The sequence below is a fragment of the Patagioenas fasciata genome, chromosome Z (assembly GCF_037038585.1).
Source record: "Patagioenas fasciata isolate bPatFas1 chromosome Z, bPatFas1.hap1, whole genome shotgun sequence".
NCBI lineage: Eukaryota > Metazoa > Chordata > Aves > Columbiformes > Columbidae > Patagioenas > Patagioenas fasciata.
This window is the reverse complement of record NC_092560.1, coordinates 67,740,458-67,757,788: the sequence shown is the minus strand read 5'-3', so window position 1 is coordinate 67,757,788 and position 17,331 is coordinate 67,740,458. Positions and strand designations below refer to the sequence as shown.

Below are 17,331 nucleotides of genomic sequence, written 5' to 3'. Positions count from 1 at the left end.
TTTGCTCCCCCTCCCTGTCCTTTTGCAGCCCTGAGAGGACTGAGCATATGAAAATGTGGGCTGCCCATTGAACTTGCAGCTTTACTGGCAGCAACAGAGTCTAAATATCACTGTGCTTTGGTAACTATCTCTATACATCATGAGGATGCCTGGAATCCTTCCCTCTCTCAGGTGTGAGTCTGTCTCTGTTTGTACCTATCTGTGGTACTACTCAACATCCCCTTGCAATTCCCTGTAATTCAGATAGGGAAGCGTGGAGAGTATTCCCCATGTTTTGCCACTGGCCACAGAAAGCTATTCTTAATTATGTGTTTATGATCTCCCAATAAGAGCAAGGCTCCGAAGGCTTTGCATCACCAGCTCCTCAGTGCTGTCCCTCCAGGTATCACCCAAATCCACCTTTTCCTGTAGCTCTGGCTGCCTGCCTTGTGCCATCAGCAAGCTGATGCAACAGGGAACACATGACTGCTAAACGGTAAGTGTTACATTGAAATATAATATTGCAGCAACTTCTACCTCCAGGATAGCCACAGAAATACCAGAACATCCTTGCCCAGATACGTCATGCTGAGCAGAGAGCAGTATCACTCAAAGCCTTGTACCAGGACTTGGAAGCTCAGTCTGGACAACTGAACTGCATTAGCACTCAGTTGGAGTGAACTTTCCTCAATAGTCTGAAAATTAAAAGTCTTTAAGTTGCAAGGCTATGAAATGAGAGACAGATGTAGTCCATTACAGGTAAACTTACAAAATTGTTATTTTGCTCACATGCAGCCAATTTAAAATTACCCTCACTAGGAGTCAGGAAACCTCACCAAAAAAGAGACCTCACCCAAACCTGTAATGCTTCAGTAGAGCAGATGAGAGCCTGCTCTTCAAGACAGGCTGACCGATGAAACGGCTGCAATGGGCTTTGAGAGAGATGCATATTGATTCTCATGTGAATAAGACAAAAGGCAGGTGTTGACCATAGATGATGACCAGTGACTTTACACAGATTCCCTACACAGTCAGGACTAACTGTACAAAAGATGAATTTCTTTTATAAATAGCATGATTTGAAAATAAATTAATGGGTAAAGACAGGAACCCATACGACAGTGAACATAGGAACTAGACTGCAATGAGGGGTCAAAATAGAAAATTTAAAGAATTGCCTAAATTCTTCTATGTTCAGTAGATAAGAACAGCTCAGCAGTCAGAGACAATTCTGCCTGATTACCTATAAGATTGGATGGCAGAAGAATGAGCCTGTGCGTCCCTCAGGGTTCAGGGCATGGCTGGGTTACAACATGTTCATGAAGGTGCACGGGAAGTCCAAAGCTGTGGGTACCCCAAAAGGATATTTCTGTGCCCATGGTCTGGTTGCCTATAGCACTTGTGCCCATTGTGAGGGCCTGGGCTTTCATTGTGTCCCACCATTTTCAGCCCAGAGCGGATGTGCTGAATGGATGCCTGTTTGCCCATGACCTGCTCGGTACAGCTGAGTGAAAAATAGGCTTTGTAACTGTTTGGACAATTAAAGACAAAAATTATGGGAAAAATATCAAGTGAAAAATAAGAAAGCGTGAAGAATTTAATCAAATAAATGTCCAAAGGCTGGCTGACCTGTTAAAGATATTTCAGCTTTGTTTTGACTTTACTCAGTACTCTCCAAAACCTTTTTCGCATTTTAGGGGGAGGCCTGGATTAGTTTTGAAGTGGAGAATCATGTTTCAAAATAAGGACTAGGGAAGTTTTGTTCTTCAATGTCAAATGAAAAGGATGCAGCACTTCTAAAATAAATTCCCTAATGCCAAAACCCACAAAAATCTTGAGCTTTAATATACTTCTACCATTTTTTTTCCCTTGGAAACTAGTCAAGTTTGTCTCTCTTTTTTTCTTCTTTTTTTTTTTTTTTTAATAACTGTTTAAGAGATTCACTCATTGGCAAAAAGTTCCTTCCCTGTCTAATCCAGAGTTAAAGCTATGAGCTGCATCTAGGTGAGTTAAGGCTTTCTCACTGGGGCTGTAGCAGGCTGGTGTCTTCTCCTGACATAAATTCACTAGTGAGCCTCATAACTCAGGGAAGTATAAAATCAGTTGAGCTATGCAGCTGTAAAACTGGAGCCATGCAGCAGGAAATCAGACATAGGCTGCTAATTTCACACCATTGGGGAAAAAATGGAGTTTAAAGTTGATTAAAATCAAAAGAATCCCTCTATAAATTATGTCTGAGTATGTCAGAGTGAAAAGGACAGAAGGCAAATGAATATTTAAGGCAGGGAACTTAACTAGCCCTGGTAGGAGCTGATATGTCTCACCTTTGGCCTCACTGTCTTTCTTGCAGTTAAGGGCAGTTATTTATGCAGGGTCTGCTCCTGATGTGCATGGGGGGGTCCAGGGCTCTCTGTAGCTTGATGGGTGTGAAATCACTGCAGAGTTTGTGCACTGCCTCAGGTTGGGTGCTGAAGAGGACTCCTGGCTGCTCCCCACTGCCCATGGTGTTTGGCAGGGTGCTGGCAGGGGGAAAGCCCCAGGCTGGCATCACAGGTACTTCAGGTGTGCACGCTGCAGACTGCCACTCTCGCAGACACAGACAGCTGGAGAGGGAAAGGCACGAGGTGTCCATGGGGTATGGGACCAGACCTGCACCCCCTTGCTGTGGGGCACGTGTGGGCAGAGGGAACCGCTGGGGACAGGAGCAGTGGATTTGGGGGACCTTCATCTGCAGGGAAGCTGCGGGTTAGGGCATCCCTCCCTGTGTCCCCAGTGCACACAGGTGCTGTTTTCCTGCTGGGGCTATGCCAACTGGCACCAGCCACCATCCAGCACCTTCTGCTAGAGGAGGGCTTCTTTGTACAGCTGGGAGGATGCATGAAACATGTATGAGTCCCCCCTAACAATCTCAGTCTGGTATTAAACCATTTCTTGATGTCATTGACCAAACTATGCTTTTGTTTAAACCTGCGTAGAACTAAAGTAGCTCCACTAGAGGCCAAGGTATAATGCAGATTTATGCTACACTGATTAGCAGTAGAGTTTGATCCTGTCACTTTATATTTCTGTGATTGCAGTTTTACTAGTCCTGGGAGTGCAGAGCAAAAGTATTTTTATTTACTTCCTCTGAATTTTAAGTGCATTTTGCTGTGATACCTTAAATAAAGCATCTTTCAGAACTGTGGACCTCTCAGATCAATGTATTCTCCTCTGTCGGTGAATTGTGGCCTAATGTCCCAAGGCATGCAGGACCCATAAAGTACCAGCCTATAATAGCATTTCACCTCAGTGAATCTAGCAGCTCCCACCATGTTGTATACAAAATTAGTCCCTGACCTTTCCAAGGGCTCAGCAGGCAACAGGCCCACCTGTCTGTGGACTGACTTGCTGCAGCTTCAGGTGGTGGATAACTCGTTGTCTTGTTGTGACATGCATGTTTTCCTTCGATAAGGAATCACAGCACATCGTCACCTTTTCTTTGTGAAAGAAATGATTGCCAAAAAGCCCATGAGTGTATTTTTGGTGAAAATAGCTGGAAACCCATTTTTTTCACCTCTCATGGCCATTCCTTTAACAAAACAAGCTGGGTTTTCCCTCCTGTGGGTAGCAGTTCTACATTCTAATGAGACATTACCAGCAAAGTGTAGCAGGATGAGGACTTGCCATGTGCAGCCCTTTGGGAACATTAAGTATTAAAAGCACTTGCCCCCCAAACCATAAAACTTCTGCCTGTGAAAGGAGACTGCCAGGGCCAGAAAAGTCACCTTGCAGATATGGAGATGGGGAGAGCAGGTGTCAAGTACATGTGAGGAATTGTTTTCCTTCCTGATGCTTTGTTATTCAGGCTCTGCGATCCGAATGGAAATGAAGGAAAGGAAAAGCTTTCAGTCCAAGTGGGAAAGAGATCTCTGGCAGGATTAAATTATGCCATGCCTCTTGAGTTCTGGCTATGCTGCTAATCATTCCTCTGTGACGGAAACAGTTGCCACTGCAATCTTTCTAGAAAATATGCTATGGCTGTAGGAGAGAGCCTTAGAGCAGTAAAATGTGACAACTCACTGAAACACACAATCTAAGTAAAAAATGGAGCAGACAAATTAAAGCCCTCCAATCAACAGTGTTAGTTTATAACAAGAGAGGGAATTGTAATTTAGTCATGGTTGAATGTTTCCCATTTTCTCTTAGTGTTCACAGCTCCTTTTTATAATTGTGCTTTTGTGGAGAGAGAGGTGCTGGGATTCTGTGGGGTTCAGGAATATCTTTGCTTTATCCTGAATGCACCTGTCTGTTCCCTCCATGACACAGCCACAAATACTACTCCGGATACAACGAGGAAAAAGTGGGCTTCTAATTTCATGCTTGAAGTCAGAAGACATAATATCGGCTCAGTTCCCTGCATAAAAATTGCTTTCTAGCATAAGCCTCTTGGAATTCTGCTTTTTCGTCCTCAGAAGGATCAGGATATGAAGATCCATCTGGCTGTGTATGATCTCTGTACATGCTGAAAAACAGAATATAAGGGTTGCTCGATACTATATAAAAATTCTAATAGGAGGTGAGTCACATAAAGCTTTTCACTGCCTTCCCCTTTTATTCTTAATATACGTTCTAGCCATGTCTCAGGAACATAGCTTGTCAGCGTATGTAGGTACAATCTGATTCATGTTGACATCTTGTAAAGACTGGGGAGGTGTTATGCAGGCAGCTGCAAGGGCACTTCTCAGAGAGTGGAAAGAAACACTGTGTTATTCCCCCTCTAATGTGAGTTTTTAAAGGTTACGTCATTTATGCAGTATGTTCAAAGGCATCAAAACCAAGCTCCAGTAAGAAGCAGAGTCAGGAGAGGGTTAAGGAAGTCAGTGATGCCTGATGTTAACGTCTTTCCTCTTTTTCAGCTTTGTAAAAGATAAACGTTTCAGATTTCAATCTGTGGTTCCCAGCAGTGCTTTGGAAACACTGCAGTAGGCCTGCAAAAATCGCTAATGCTGGGCCAAGCCGAGATAATGCGTCTCAGCAGGAATGACATAATGCCCTAAAAGAAGAGTATGATGTAATGCATATCTAAAAAATCAGAGCCAATTTCCGTTAGAAAGACTTGAAGACTAGCACTAATTCTGCAATATACAAAACTTTTGGGGTTTAGATTTTTGTTTGTTTGTTTGTTTTTTATTTTTTTAAAGAATCATTTTGTAAAGCTTACAGCATTTGTGCAGTCTGCCTCAGTTACTAGGGAAGCCTCTCCCTTGTTCTGCACTTTCTTGCAATTCGACTGCTTACTGAAAGCCATTAAGCATTTCACCTTGGGTGAGGTGCCTGCAATATGTAACACTGTAATTTATAGCGTTAACATGGCTGTTTATGCAGGTGAGGCATAAAGCGTATATAGCATATTACGGTAAATCCTGCTCAACGAAGGTGTTGTGCAGGGATTTATTAGACTCACTAAGGTCTCATGGAAAAGTTAAACAGTATTTGTGCTAAGCCCAGTTTGGGCTTCAGCCAGTGCAAATCCTCAGTCCTTGGTGGAGTTGCTCCCCTGAGTAAGGTGAGACAGATTTGGGACCATGCAGTTTATAAACCATCCTGTTTAGTTTTCTTGTCTTTTACTAATAACCATGCTGTCAGAGCAGCAGGACTAGCCTGCTGCTCAGTGCTCCTGAGCCAGCGGGACTGGCGTACTGGGGGATGCTGCAGGGTTTGTTTCCAAGCAGGGCATTTCTGAGCAGCCCTGCCTGGGTTCTGTACCTGCCCTGACTCCAGCCCCTGGCCAAGTGGTGGGATGTCCTGGAGGGTCTCATCATCACCTTGGCCCACTCATGGTCTGCAGTAAGGAGACCATGGTGATTCCCAGGTACGTGGCTGCCTTTGGAGCGGTGGCCCTGCAACCCTCATGCACCCTTGTGGGGGTGAGGGTAGGAGCTGTTGACACTGGCTGTCTCTGCCCCTTGGAGACAGGACAAACCTGCGGGTCTGGCTCTGCAGGTGGGGGAAAGCCACAGTGGTTTCTGGCATTGGAGCAGATGGCAGCAGCCCATACCAGGCAGGATCTCACCTTGGCTGCCTGTGCAGTCACATCACCCTACAGCCATAATGTGGTAATATATGAACCGTAGCTGTCTTCACCTCACAAATGTCAAATTATTGGAGTCAGACCTCACATGCTTTCAAAATACATCCAGTTCTCCAGAACCAGTCCTGATTGGGGTTGTGCCTCCAGTTCCTAGGTTGAGACCACGGACCAGGAACTTTTCAGAGGTCCCATCACAATCAGGGCAGGGGTCTCTGTGCCACAACCTGTTCTCCCAGGAAAGAACAATTGTATTACAGCCTCTCATGTCAGCTGATGGAGACCTTCACCAGGATAAATCCTGAGTAGCAGAGTCAATTCAAGAGTGTTTGCACTGAAAACAAGAATCCTTAAAAAATGCCGGGTAAGAGAGTTCACGCACTGCAGCCCTCCACCATGGCAGGTAGATGCCAGCATGATCTTGGCTTCCCTGGTGTCTGTGACAGGGAGCTGATCCGTGCTAATCAAGCCATCTCATCTCAACAACTGAGGTATTGATATGTAACCTCAGCTGGCTCTTGTAGACTTGAGGTTTACATTTTTGCTCTGCCGTGTTAAGAAACACTGGGAATGTCAGACATCAAGGGCTTGTGTTTACTTGCTTATGAGATGTGAGGTTGCTAACTAAGACTTGGTAGGCAAATAAACTTGTGACCTTGTTCTAAAAATTAATAAACCATCATCAGTACCTCGAAGAGAGGGGGAAGCTGGCATCTGCTCCTGTTAGTTCAAGCCTGGACCTGCTTTTCATTCAGAATGACCTGACTGCAGATGGACGCTGCTGTATTTTATGTTACAGATTGCCTTCTAAAACAGAGTGATCCGAGACGCATGACATCATTAAATTGGGAATGATGCCGGACATGTACAACAACCACACAAGTGAAAGGTGAGTTGCTGCCTCAAATTGTTTTAAAAACTCATTACTGTTAATAAATACCAAGCTGTGTTACGTGTGCCATTTCATTAAAAGAGAATAGCCAGAAGGAGAGCTTAATTATCTTGCTCTAGCAAAAAGCTCTAGGGGCAAAAGGGGAATGTATAATTATAGCATCAGTATGGCCTATCAGCCTGCTGGTGGGCCAGTGACACAGGGACCCATCTCTCTAATCCTGACCTTGCCTCAGCCACATGTGACTGTTGGGCCAAGTCGTTTAACCTTCACTCTAACATGGGAGCTCTCATACTTCCAGAGGTAAGCAATCAAACTACCCTGAAGACAAAGTTTTGTATAAGGACTGAAGCATTTGTAACCTATTTTGGCTTTTCCCATTTGCCTTTATGCACACTTATACATATGCAGTCCCAGCTGACTTGAACTCAGCAACCAGGATTACATTGGCAAAGAAGGCACTGCATGACTTAAGACCACGGCAGCCAGCACCCGGTCACACTGTGAAATTGCTGCATGTCAGTTATCTTGAAACCACATAGAAAACAATGTAGCTGCTAAAGTCAGCCACATAGGACTAATTTTGATAAGAGCTGAGGAAAGAGAAGCGCAGGACCAGGTTTGTGATATATCTACAGCTATAAACTTAGTGCAACATGTTGTATATCTGATCAGCGCAGGGTGAGTCAGGGAGTAACAAAACTCTGTTTTTACAGTATGAACAGGTCTAGAATGCCCTGGAGCTCTGGGTATCCATTGATACTGCTATCCTGTTTACCCACATCCCGTATCTTTGCAGCTACTGCTACCACTTCAGCCAAAAGACCTGGCAAGCTGTCTTCTCTCCCAGAGGTGTTCTCAGGTGCAGCCAGTGTAGTGCCTGTAGCCCGATAATCTGCTGTGAGCCTGTTGCTTTGTGCACCTAATTAATCTCAACAGCTATGTTACACAGTACTGAGTGAAGTCTCTTGCCTGGTGCAGAAATGCCTTGGGTTTACAAGTGGCACTTTCAATGACCTTGGTTTGGTATGGTATGGTGTGGGAAGCTTCCCTCCTGTTGCAATCTAATATTTGGTGGAGGGTAGTCTCTGTTGGGCTAGCAGATGAAGGAAAAGAATATGTTCCCAGAACAGTACAGGGCTAGTGTGGTGAACTGCCTAGCCTTGGGTAAGCCAGCCCAGGTGCAGTGGCCTCCTTGGCATCTCTGATGCTAAAACTTTCTTTGAGCTACCCGGGGTCACTGTGTGCCAGTGCTGCAGACACGTGCCGTGTGGCCTTGCTCTCGTGGCAGCACTGCTTGGAGGAGAGCTCGGGGTTCAGTTCTGCCATCCTGTTCTTCTACCTGAACTTTTACTGTACCTCTAACACTTCTCATTTCTGCATCTCAAAGGCTGCCCGTGCACTGAGTCTCTCATTTCCACCTTAAGGAGTAATAAGGCCTAGGAGCCACTTAATCCTGTTTCGAAGATGCAGCGAGATCTGCTAATGAAGAAGAACTATTGTGCTTAGAAATGTCCCATAGGATGAGAAACTACAAAAGTTGTGGCCAGAGAAGCCTTCCTAGCCAAGCAAGGAGCGGAGTTAGAAAGTATTTGAGTGAGATATTCCTAATTCTGCAGGGCACAGCAGGAACTTGTCAGTTCCTCCCTTCTGACCCTATCACACAGTATGAGAACAACAGGTCTCCATGACATTAAAGGCAACAAATTTAGAAGGAATTACAAAGGATATTGCTTGGCACTCTAAATAGACAGCCTATGGTTTTCACTAATACAGACATTCAATGTCAAGCATGTATGGATGTATCTTCAAAAAGCATTGGCTAATTTGATCACCACTGGCTACCACTTGATGTGCTAAGGTAATCCAGGGGTGGATTTCACCCTACAGGCTTGCAACTGACTGCCTCTGGGGCAGCTGTGTGCCTGTGTGCGACCACCGCACAACTGGCTGAGTAGATCCAAGTTTTTTTTCTTCTCTAAGTTTTTATTTATAATATCTCCAGAGACATGAGGCTGAAGCAAATGGAATAACATTGGAATAACAACATCCAAAGCTAAAAGTCAGATCCTAAAAGGAATCTGGGATTTAAGCTTTTTCTTATTTCCACATCCAGCTTGGCACTGAACTCAGTAGGAAGTTAGTACCTCAGTGTCTTGGTAGATCTGATCTTATTGGTTAAAGAGACAGCTGTGTAATGCCTGTACTCTACACAACTGAGACACAAAGGAAAGTGATTACTGCTGTCTTTGCTCCCTGGGAACTCAGAACATCAGCTACTATAACTCTGAAGGCACCTTGAGAAATACTTCTAAGGTGCCTCCACTGCAATGATCCTGCAGATGAAATTTCTACTGTCTTTTGTTAGGTGTGCCCAAGCTCACAGTTGATTTTGGTGTGCCACGTGGTTGGAACCGATGATGTCCCCACTGCCTGTGGTGCTGACTTTGGAATTTGAGCCACTCCCCAGTTTCTGCCTGAATTTCCTCCTTACTGACCTCCTGTCTTTCTGGATCATCTCAAGAGAAAGCCGGCTGAGCAGTAACAGGACAGCATAGATATTCTCTCAGAAAGGTGAAGGGCTGTTGACGTGCAGGAGCAGGCTGTTTCCTGCCTCTCCACACTCTTGCCGCAATGTGGAGTGAGGCAAGGCGGTGATGGAGACCTTGAGGTCATGCTTGGTCAGGACAACCTTCCTCCTTTGGAGCTGTGGAGAGCCCGTCTTGCTCTTGTGCAGTGCCTAAGTGTAACTCAGCACACCGATCCACCCACTTTCCCCTTGCAGAGAGCAAAGCCCTTCAGAGGGGTCTGGGAGCTCTGTGCTGTTGCCTGCAGAGTGTCTGGAAATGTGGAATGTTGCAATGTCTCTCTCTGTTACTATCACTCTTCTAGTGGCTTCCACTTTCCTGCTGCTGAGACAAGAGTGATTCACACCTGAACACTCTATGCACCCTGTGGTGCCCAGAAAGGGGCTGCCAGTGAAATGGTTGCTTTTCCCCTGTTGCATGACACTGAAATGATGGCTTCTGGCTGCCAGGGAAGCTGCCTGAAAGGAATAGAGACCTCCTTGGTATACCTGGGCATTGCCAATGACGGGCCTGGCCTCTCACTCCTCTGCAGGGTGACTCACCCGCCTCCAGCTCTGCAGAAAAAATAAATCACAGCTGCAGCTACAGACGGCAGTGCTGAAGGCAGCAGTGCCAGGACTGAGCAGAGCACGGCCTCCTGAGACCCCATGCCCTTGGTAGGCAGGATTCGGTGAGAGAAGCAGCTCAAGATGCCTTTGAGCACCCCTTTAATTTCACAAAGCAGATTCTGTGCCTGGTCTTGCAGCGATGCTCTGACAAGCTACGTTTTCATTTCATGTTTCTGGTGGGTACTTGAAGGAGTTGAACACACCCAAGCCACAAGATGCTGCAATGCAACCAGCTGCGAGTGAAGCAGAAGTGTCAGCCCTGGTATACAACATGGAGGAGAAATGTATGTTTCTGAGCCCCTGGCACAGACTGTGGCCTCTGAGGGCATGATGACTCTCAGCTGCATGCCAGTGATCAAATAAATGCTCTGGATGCCTTCAGCTGCGGGAAAGCTGTGCTGTCCACTGCTGCTGCAGGCTGCTGAGGTTTCTGGCTGTGAGGGCTGGGCAGCTGCAGCTGCGAGCCCTTGGGCCTTCCCATCCAAAACCATCACCTAGTGATCAGGTACCTGACAGCCTTACAGGGCACCCACTGCTTGACCATTCCCTGTCAGGTGTTGTACCACCAGTCCTGTGAAACTCAGATAAAAGGGCTGAAACGAGTAATTCCTGGCTTCAGACAGAGCTGGTGGCATATCCCACTAAGAGGCCTGCACAATATTTTCCATTGTAAGAGTCTATTTCTAGTTGCATGTCTTTTTGCTAAGTGCATCTGCCCCAAGCTGCTGTTTCATTTACATTTCATCCAAAACAATGTCATTGTCTCTGAAAGTGAAGGCAGTGGAAAATACTTTTAAAAAAAATCCATATGTAACTGGGTGTATATATACATGCGTATGTAAAATCTGGTGATAACTTTGTGTTGTGCAGTCTGGAATGGGAATGCAGGCCATCAGCACAGGGAACTCCACCTTGCCTGCGCAAACCCGCCCAAGCTGCAAGCCCTGTTCACCCCGGCTCAGGGAGGACCTCCTGGAGCTGCGCAGACCTGGCTTCCTGTGGCTCCAGCTGTGCTGAGCCCACCAGCCCCACGCTCAGCAGGAAATGGGGGGAGTGTGGCACAGCCTCCGCACTCCTGCCATACTTCTGATCCACCTGATGCTCCTCTTGCCCTGGTTATCCTTTTTCCTTGTCCTTGCTGTAAGCAATCTATCTGTGCACACCTACTAGTTGCATGGCCCTACTCCACACCCAGCCACAGGGTGGGTTTTCACCAGCCCAACGGAGATGGGGCACCAGCAGGGACTGAAAGCAGTGGAAAAGATTTTGAAAGGGAGTTAAAATCAGAGGGAAAAGAGGCAGCTGAGGCTTTGCTGCAGTATGTCTGCCCATGGGACACCAGGGCTGCTGGGTCCTGCAGCTTGCAGAGGGACTTCTGGAAACAGGAGATTAATTTCCACTGTCTTTGCCTGAGCAGCATGGGAGCCAGCAGGCACTAGCAGGAATGTCAGAGTGTGACTCAGAAAGGAGAAGGAGGAAGGAAAAAAACCTGGCTCCTCTACTTCTGAAAATTATTTGGGAAAGAATGCTTGCTTAGCTCACTCTTGAAGATCTAAGGTTTTGGGTTCACAGAGACAGGTTTTATTTAAAAAGGATGAATTTCCTGGACATAAGCGATGCCTGCATGTAAGATATATGTGCTATCCCAACACCCTCTGTGCTAAGAAACAATCAAACTTCAGACTGGAGGGGTGCATACAAAAGCAGTTGCCCAGAATCCTATATTTGAAGATGTTCTCATACACAAAGACACAGATCTCTGCCATTCTGCAGCTCAGTTTAGGTTTCACCTGAAGCCTATAATATATCTCTTATGTTTGCCACATCTGCATGACCAAAATGCAGCTACTTCTGGGGTCTGGAAGTGGGGGGTAAGCAAGTGCATTGCCCCCCAGCTGGGAATTAGGGTCATCAGTGCAATAAGTCAGGAATGTTGTAGCCATGTGTATATCCAGCACCTAGTAAAATGAGGATTACTCCAAGTCTGAGCTCCTAGTCAGACTGAAATTGAAGAAATAAAAATGGTAATATTATAAAAATCAATAATTTTAGGCAAGGGTACATTTAAGTCACCCATCATTTGAAAATGACATCAGACTCCACAAGTTTGCACACCAGATATTTCTTGTGCCTTTATCTTATCTCTCTCTCACACACACAGTCACAAGCCTAAAACATCATTAATCTTCTAGCGACTGAAAGGCAGAATCAACCTTAAAGGGAATAAATCCAGGGCTCCAAGTTTACCTACACCCAGCGGGAGTTTATGCTGCAGAATGCCATGCTTGCTGGATTTGGTTGCACTGGCCATGGAAGCATCAGATGTTTCAAGGAAAAGGTTTTGGTGGGAAGAGACTGGACATACTTATATCTCACTGTTTATTCATGGTAAAGTCCTGGACCCTCCACACTGAACGTTTTATGAGTAGAAGTAGTTGTCAGTACTCCCACAACCCAACTCATGCAGAAAATGGGACAAGAGGGGCAGTGCATTCCACTCCAGGGCAGATGTTTAACCTTCATCTGGCTGAGGCTTGCAGCTCCCTATTTAGCTCAGCTCTGGGTGGTCAATAGCCACTTGCTGGCCTGCAGAAGGAAATGTGCAAGTCAGGCTCAACCTGAGCTGGAAGCAGAAAGACATGAGGGGATGTTATTCAGTGGCAGTGGCTGATGCTTTTTTTCCCTCATCCCTGCAGTCCTACCTTTTGCAAGTTCTGCTTTGCTTCTCTGGACTTTGGAAACTCCATCAGAACTGCTTTGTTCTGCAGGGAATCTGCAGTATTTGATCTGTTTCATCATTTTCTGCCATCTTGCATCTATTTTGCTGTGTTGTCTGAGGTACAGGCTGTCTCCCTCCGTGCTGTTACAGCACATAGCACAAGGAAGTCCAGACCTCATGTGAGGTCTTGTGTTTCAAAAGTATAATTGTCCCTTCTGCTTGTTTTTGTAAACTGCAATGCCTTACACTGATTGAATGGGAAATATGCTGCCTAAGGAGTGTGGCCATAAGGAATAATCTTACTGGATTGCACCAAAGTTTTGTGAAACTAATGCTTTACTTTGGTGAGGAGTGAGTGCTCAGTGGGCAGTGGTACAACTGTGCTCAGCAGGGGCTTCCCAAAAGGTGTCCTTTACTGATCGCATTTACCAACCTACATACAAAGCTGGCATTTAGGTTAGGGTTTGTGCTCCCTCTTGCTATGGAAATCCATCTTTTCCAACATAGTCCCAGCATGAAGCTAAAGGCTGACCCCTGATGGAGGCAAACTGGGAACCTTTAGTGGAGAAGCCCAGGTGGGGAACGGGGCGGCTCTGATGCCCTGTATGCCAGGGGACTTTTGGAAGCTGAGTACTTTGCTATGCATGCTGACCAGGAAACCTATCTGCACTCCAGGACAGCTGTTGAAATGCTTGCCTGGGGCTATAGCTGGACTACTGACAGAGAAGTAAAATGTCATGTTACCACTCCCACACAGTTCAATCAGGATGCTATGGTGTGCTGCTGCCACAGTACAGAAAAAATGGCAGGTGCCACAATAGCACCTTTGGTTTCCCTGTTATTATTCTTTGGACAAAGGTGCATGGAGAGCTGTGCTCCACTTTTTCCTCAGTATTGTGTTCATAACTTGTTGGCCAGACTTTGGTCCTTCAGAGACAGTGCACTTTCTTCTCTAGGTAAATGCTGGTCTGCTTTTCATTTAAATATTAATTTGGGCTGGCACGACATAGTGTGTAATATCGCCACTCTCTGTGAGGATTAGAGTGATTAGGAGTCTCAGAATTCACTTTAATCAGTTGGTTCAATACTGCTGAGATTTGCAGTCTGCCCTCTCCCATGCAGCAGCCAGAGTCTTCTGACACGCTAACAAAATTGAAATGAGTTCCTTCATCTTAGACAAGGATAATTAATCTTCAAACACTGTTTATCTTAGCCCAAAAATCCCCAGAATTCAGAACCAAATTAATTTAAAGTCTAAATCTGCTTTAACTAGTAATTGGTTAATCAACAGGCTCGATGTGTAATTATATTCTTTGTTCACACTCCTTACAGGCTTGAAAAGACCATCTAATTCCTATGTTGCTTTCATTCCTATAATTAGACCATGTGACATACAATTCTGTATGTATAGTGTACAAATTCTTTCCTGGAATAATTTCCCTGAGATTGTTTCCTACAGATGATTTTTTTTTTTTTTTAACTTAAAAAAGCTTTCACATGATTTCTTGGTTATTTTGGATTTCTGTGACTCATTTAGAGATTGTGCAAAGAGTTTTAAGCTTTGAATCTCTGCTCTCTGCCTGTTACTGAAGAAATCTACCCTGTGTTTTTATTTCCCTCACTTGTATTTGACATAGCTTTAACAGTTAAGGGATCTTTGCTCTCTTTGAATATTGATAGCATGTGGCAAACTCAGGTTATTGTCCTTCTTATTATCTTTCAGAACAGACCAGCCACAAAACCTATTAGCTGGTGTTGTTCTTGTGGACAGGAATTATTGTTGCTATGAGGAATAGGAGGTCTGAGAATAAATCGGAGAAGGAAATTGTGGTCTTTTTAACACAGAGTTGTGGGTCTTCTTTACTTAGCGGATATTGTCATAACCCCATTGTGGTCAGTGGTCCGGTCAATGGTTTTCATATTTCTGCTCACAGAATTCCCTGTTTCCATCAGCTTCATGAGTGCTTATATGCCAGTATGCATTAATATCCACTCTTCTTCAATAATGCCTCCTTGCTGAAACCTATTAAAGTCCAAAGCCTGTTTAACTCTATGCATACCTAAATGTATTCCAACCCTCATTCTTGTTAATGACAGATAGATTATAGCTTCAAGAACTAAGTCGAAAACCTTTTCCTTCTGATGAATGAGATGCAGGAGAGTTTGACTGCCAACACCTTGCTGATGTGAGTTCTTAGAGGGCAGGGGAGTATCAGGCTTTTAAGTGTTTGGGCTCAAAACCTCCGTGGATCTGTGTGGATTTAGTCTTGCAGCACCCTTAAAAGTGGAGCATTTATTTTACCTGCAAAGTATTTCGCACCTCTTGGCCCTTTCTTTTGATACCTGCCTAGGAACTTCAGCAGCATGGAGGAAAGATGGCAAGGGGAGAGAAAGGAGAGACATCACATGAGCTGCACTGATTGACAGGGGAGCCTCTGCCCTTGCTGATAGCCAGATAGCTCTAGCACATGCATTTGTCCTTGTTCCCAGCAGTGTGGGACATGTGAGCTGCCTGGGCTCTACAGGTGAGGTGGAGCGAGGTGAATAGCCTGGAGTAGCGATCCCCACTGTGGGGGTTAGGAGATGTTATCAAAGGCACTTCTTCATGGCCAATAGCTCCTCCATCATGATGCTATTAAGTGGAGATGGTGAATCAGCAAGATAAGCCTTGGCAAATTTTCAAATTCTGTTCCATATCAGATGGAGGAATATGCAGTGAGCTGCAGCCTGGGAGTGGTTGTTCTGGGTGCACCCCACCACCTAAAGCCACCTCCAGTTGGGCAGGGACATGGTCACCTTTCTCTGGGAGAAACACCATGTCAGACCAAAGGCGCAGTCAGAAGGAGTCCTTCCCTCTGGGAAGCAATGTTTTCTAAGATCTTCACCCTTTAAAAGTTTTCCTAGCATTACGTTTCCAATGGGAATCTCAAAGCCCATAATGGATCAAGAAAGCAGTTGCAACAATCATTTCAGTGCATGGAGCTGAGGAGGTTTCCGTCACCTCTCTACCAGCCCCTGTGAATTCTTTTCTGACCATTTGCTACTGTCTCAGTATTTTTGCTAAACAGACAGTTCTTCCTGTTTGCATTCACTGCTCTATATTTCTTTGCTCCTTCATGCTAGTATACATGACAGTCCAGGTTTCTCTCACTTATTAATATTTGCTGAAAGCCCTAGCGATTAGACGATTTTACACCTCCCTACCCAGAGAGGTTGTACTTCTGCCATGGTGCTGAACCTGATCCAAACCACTGGAAAAGGCTTCCCTGGGCTTGCAATGAGCCAGCCCTATTGATGCTTCTCCCTAGCAGTGTCACAACTAGGAGCTCGGAGATTTAGGCAGAGAAGCAAGCACTTGCCTGGACTCTTTCCTAGAAGTCCCCTCTACAGCCAAAGCGTAGAACCAAACAGTAGCCCGCAGACCTGGATTATCGCTCATTAGGCATATGACTGAGCCCCCGTCCACTTCTCAGGCTCCCTCTGTGAGGTATCTTCACTCTGCAATGGTGAGGTTACAGAACCATTAAGTGTGGCAGTAATAGGCGAAACTCCGTATTAAAGCTCAGCATGTAAAGACTGCAGGAGCAAATCCTTACTTTTCTGAGCACATGACATAAGTTTTGCTCATGTTTAGTGCAGAGGAAAAATGGAATATGGAGAAAGGAATGTAAGGGTTTATTCTGGAAGTGCTTGGCCAAGCTGTGGCCCCTGTGTTTGGGGCTACTCTCAGCTTTGGGAGCCCAAACCGTGGGCAAGAATCTCGGGTCATGCTTGGCTCCTGCCCTGGGCTGTGAAGTGAAGCCCCAGCTAGAGCTCCTGCATGCCAAAACCATGTGTCAACCTCCTCCTGTCCCATCTCACCATGCACAGCAGTGGCTTTGGAATAACGGAGCTGTAAATCTCTGTTTCCTTTCATTTAATTGCCAGCTTCTGAACCACTATGAGTCACATTCTTAAGCTTTTCTTAATAAACATGGGGATAAAAGACATTCTTGAAATGTTCTTAAAGAGACAAAACAAAGCAAAACCCAAATGACAACTGCAATTCTACTGTAATTTCCTGCTTTGGGTAGAGAAACTTTAAAAGCATAAAACCTAGGAAGATGTGCTAAGAATCTGGAAGCGGGGTAGGGCACAGAAATTGTGCTTTGTCTGGGCTTCATGATTATACAGTAGTCCCATTCAAGCTATTAGGAAGGTAGGAGGAAGAAACATTCTGAAATTTGTAAGTAGTTTCTCTAAGGAAATAACTGAAACAATTTTGTTTTGAAATCTACATAACTATTTTTTTAATAAGATGTTATTGGCACCCTTCATAGAAGGGTCATAGACCCTTTTAATTAGTGAAAACCTTTTATGTTGGCACCTAAACAAGTTGCTAAGACTGACAGTAATGGCAGAAAATGTTGACAAAATATTTCATTTAATATTTGTAAAGTGGAAAATGTCTCGTTCTCCCCTTTCATTTTGAAAGAGAT

At 45.1% G+C, this 17,331-nt stretch overlaps 1 long non-coding RNA gene across 1 annotated transcript in view; it reads left to right on the top strand.

Moving 5' to 3' along the window:
• The window catches only part of LOC139826418 (uncharacterized), an 82,748-nt gene that overhangs the window by 54,730 nt on the left and 10,687 nt on the right, over positions 1-17,331 (top strand). Inside the window, exon 2 of the long non-coding RNA XR_011736460.1 lies at positions 6,846-6,935. This is a non-coding gene — a long non-coding RNA (uncharacterized lncRNA). The remainder of the gene's footprint in view (positions 1-6,845; positions 6,936-17,331) is intronic.